This window comes from Lygodium microphyllum, chromosome 9 (assembly GCF_053477565.2).
Source record: "Lygodium microphyllum isolate KBCC chromosome 9, Lygodium_microphyllum_v1.1.10, whole genome shotgun sequence".
NCBI classification, from domain to species: Eukaryota; Viridiplantae; Streptophyta; class Polypodiopsida; order Schizaeales; family Lygodiaceae; genus Lygodium; species Lygodium microphyllum.
In genome coordinates, this window is record NC_141143.1 from 21,265,692 (window position 1) to 21,270,488 (window position 4,797).

Consider the following 4,797-nt stretch of genomic DNA (forward strand, 5'->3'; position numbering starts at 1 on the left):
AGCTTGGTATTTTACTCTTTATTATGAATTTCCTTCAACATTTGCTGGTATTTGGGATCATTATTCACCTTCTCCTTGCTAGCTTGATGATGGGATTGCTAGGCATTGATATAATTATAGCTAATGTTTGAGCTCTAAGAGGTTCTTCTGAGATAAGTGCATTGAGAAATGATTTGCAGCTTAAAGCATCTACAATTACATTATCTTTGTCCGATCTATATTTGATCTCAAAATCATCCTTTTGCAAGACTCCGATCTACCGATGTTGTCTCATATTTAGATATGGTTGAGTAAAGATCCATTTAAGACTTTTATGGTCGGTTACTAGTGAGAATTTCTTCATGAGTAGATAATGTCTCCATATCTTAAGAGCATGGATAATTGCAAGTAATTCTAGGTCATGAGCAGCATAATTTCTCTCATGAGTATTCAATTTTCTGGAGGAAAATGGTATTGGATGTCCTTCCTGCATGAGTACGCATCCCAAATAAAGAGAGCTTGCATTGGTAACCACTTCGAATTCTTTGCTAAGATTGGGTAGTTTGAGGATCAAGGCTATGACTAAGCTTAGCTTGAGTCTATCAAATCTAGACTGTTCAACTTGGGTCCATTTAACAGCAACTTGCTTCTTGAGTAGGTCATTGAGGGGTGCAACAATCAAGGCATAATTCTTGATAAAGACCTGATACCATCCCATTAAATCCAAAAAGCTACGAACTTCACTTATGGTGGTTGTCTTGTACATCCTTGACCTTGACTGGATCTACTGAAATTCCCTCTGTTGAAACTACAAACCCTAAATACTCGATTTAATTTTTGAAGAATGCACACTTCTTCTTCTTAGCATACAGCTTGTGAGTCCACATTGTCTCAAGAACTGTCCATAATTGTGACTTGTGACTTCCTTCATCCTTGCAATATGTTAAGATATCATCAAAGAATACAAGGAAAAAATCATCAAGATAAGGTCTGAATATATCTTGCATTAATCTATTGAAGGTATGATGCGCAGATCGGTCGCAGATAGCTCACGTGGTGAATCCCGGAAGGTCCCCAAGAACAAAGTACTCTACTTTTTAGCACAAAAAACCATGTAAAAGCATGCACGACAAGAGGCAAGAGACAAATTGGGTTCAATCTCCCCCATGCCTTGTGTGAGCGCTTCACAAAGCATGTATTTTATGTATATTTCCAATCTTCATACTTAATAATAGCCCAATTACAAAAATATGACAAGCTTTTAGCTTTTGAGTTTGCTTTCTACAAAAATAGTAAAATAAAGCTAATGGACGGTGCCCATAGTGTCTGGCACGCCCAATCTCAATGTCCAAATAGAAATAACATATCCAGGCGCATAAGCGCATACAAAATAATAATAAATAATCGATGTCTCAATAGACATAACAAAATATAGGCGTGGCACCTATCAAAATCTAGTCCAAGAGTCGAAAACCCGCTAGACTCCAATGCTTTCCTCCGCCACTGCTGCTATCTCTACACATCAACTGAAGCATTCACAATTGTTAGTAAAATAACACAATTAAACCGACAAAAGTGAATACCTAGCAGTCTTCAGCTACATAAATAAATCAATTGGTTAGAAATAAATCCTAACCTTAATTTATTACGAGTGCGCACTCTAAACTCATAAACGTTTATTAATTTAATATGCATTTTGCGGAATCACCCGCTATGGAATCACCCATGTACACACTAAATTAATGAAACGCCCGAAAAGGACAGGCGTCCCCATCAACTTCTCGCACAAAGAATCCTCTTTGTGTATGAGCCCCGGTCATCTAAGTTTACGGAATCCACCGTAAAACCTCACGGAATCCATCGTGGAATATGCCTCCTGGCATCATACCCCCGGGGTGGGATGGCAATTGACCTCAATTGCTATTAGCTCAATGTGGAGCTAACAGAGTGGGGAAAGCATTTAGGTCTCTAGCGTGCATCCATTGTGCTTCCTCTACAGGATGGTTCTTAAATTTGACTAGATATCTAGAATACCTTCGGCCAGTTTTAGTGGTCATGTAGTCAGTGTCTATGATGGCTTCTGGTTCAAGTATTTCAGTCTCTTCTTCTAATAAAGGTGGGTTTTCATAGACAGGGTGGATAGGTAATTGGCCTCTAAATGGTCTCAATAAACTAATATGAAATGTATTATGAATTTTCCAATGAGATGGCAGTTCTAACTTGAATGCATTGTCATTAATCTTATGAATGATTCTAAATGGTCCGTAGAATCTAGGAGCTAATTTAACAACTGGATGTCTATCTACACTTTGCAGTCTACGCTTTTCTATTCTAAGCCAAACATAATCATCAACTTTGAAATTCATGGCTTGTCTTTTCTTGTTGGCTTGTTTGGTATATGATTGTTGAGCTTTAGCAATCATATCCTTTACCTCATCAAAAATAGTGTTATGCATAACAGCAATATCATCAGCACTCTGTATTCTATTAGACAAAGATGCAACAGGTGTAGATAATCTATATCCATAAATAACTTCAAAAGGTGCTTTCTTTGTAGATGTGTGCGGTGTGTTGTTATATGCAAACTGTAATAAATGTAAATGAGTATCCCATGTCTGAGGTTTAGAGATAGTGTATGCACGTAAAAGATCTAAAATGGTGCTATTTGTGGCTTCTGTTTGTCCATTTGTTTCTGGATGAAATGCAGATGAGAAATCAATCTTTGTGCCTAGATTTGCAAACAGTGTAATCCAAAAATTATTACAAAATCTAGAATCTCTATCTGAAATAATCACTTTCGGCAATCCATGGTTAGTAAAAACAGTTTTCAAAAATAACTGTGCTGCTTGTGATGCTGTTAAAGTTTTCTTACATGCAATGAAATATGCTTGCTTACTAAATCTATCTACAATTGTCCAAATCATGTCATGGTTAGATTTAGTATTTGGTAAACCAGTAATGAAATCCATAGATATATGTTCCCAAGGTTTAGATGGAATAGACAAAGGCATTAATAGTCCATACTGTTTAGCATGATGTCTCTTTATTCTTTGACAAATCAAACATTCAGAAAAAAAATTAGATACACCTGCATCCATATGCGGCCAATAAAAATCTTCAGTTAACATGCGTAATGTAGAAATGATACCTCTATGACCTTGATATGGGGGGCAATGAATTTCATTCAAAACAAAAGATCGGAATGGAATAGTAACACACAGTCTCTTTTCAAAGAACATGAATCCATCATTATATGACAATGAATCAACAGGAATGAAATTATTTTGAACTAATTTTTGCCAATCAGAATGAAAAGTAATATCCTGGTGATATGTGTCTTTCATAGCAATCAAAGAATCAAAAGATATGATAGAAATGTTATGAATTGCAGGTCTTCTACTCAAAGCATCAGCAACTACATTTTCTTTTCCAGGTTGGTATTGAATGATAGGATGGAAACTTTGAATGAATGAAGCCCATTTGATATGACGGTCAGAAATTTGGGGTTGGCTAAGTAGATGTCTAATGCTTTGCTGGTCGGTCTTTATCATGAATTCTGAACCCATTAAATAATGCTTCCATTGTTTTAATGCTTGGACAACTGCTAAGAGTTCCTTGTCATAAGTGGAATATTTAAGCTCAGAGGGTTTCAGCTTAGAACTAGAATATGCTATTGGATGGTTGTCTTGCATTAGCACGGCTCCTATTCCTGATCCGCTAGCATCGGTCACAACTAAAAAGAATGGTCTGTTAAAGTCAGGCAATTGTAGAACAGGGGCATTGGTTAATGCACGTTTGAGTAAGTCAAAGGATTTCTGCTGATTTTCAGTCCATTGATAAACAATGCCTTTCTTAAGAAGTTTGGTCAATGGTAAAACAAGTAGTGAGAAATTACGTACAAACTTCCTATAGAAACTAGCAAGACCAAGGAATGAGCGTAATTCATGTACATTTTTAGGAACAGGCCAATGCAATATTGCATCAATTTTCTTAGGATCAACTTTTATTCCTTCTTTTGATACAATATGACCTAGATATTCTATTTCTGTCTTAAAGAATTCACTCTTGTCAGGATTTGCAAACAATTGATTTTCTTTCAGTAATTGAAAAACTAATGATAAATGCTCATAATGCTCTTTTTTACTTTGACTGAACACTAAAATATCATCAAAGAAAACAATCACACAATATTGATATTTTAGAAAAATACGGTTCATCATTCTACTGAAAGTGGCAGGTGCATTAGTTAATCCGAATGGCATGACTAAGAATTCGTAATGGCCAAACTGTGTCCTGAATGCAGTCTTAAATATGTCGGATCTATCTACCCTCACCTGATGATATCCAGACTTAAGGTCAATTTTACTAAATATAGAAGATCCTTGCAGTTTGTCCATAAGGTCATCAACTCTAGGTATATGATACCTATTCTTTACAGTGATCTTGTTTAATGCTCGGTAGTCAATACACATCCGATAAGTATTATTCTTTTTCTTGACTAAGAGCACAGGTGCACCGAATGGAGAACTGCTAGGTCGAATTAAGCCTCTATTTAGCAATTCTTCAACTTGACTCTGGATTTCTTTTTGCTCTATTTGATTGTGCCTATATGGTGCTTTGCAAGGTGGTTGTGTGCCAGGTATTAGGTCAATCTTATGGTCTTCTGGACGTGATGGAGGTAAACCTGGTGGTAGGTCTTCTGCAAAACAGTCTTTAAAATATGCGAGAAATTCCTTATGCCTAGGGTGCATATGATTTTCCTTTGCGTGCAATTCATTTACCCAAATGAGATATGATTTAGTATTCTTGCGTAGTGCA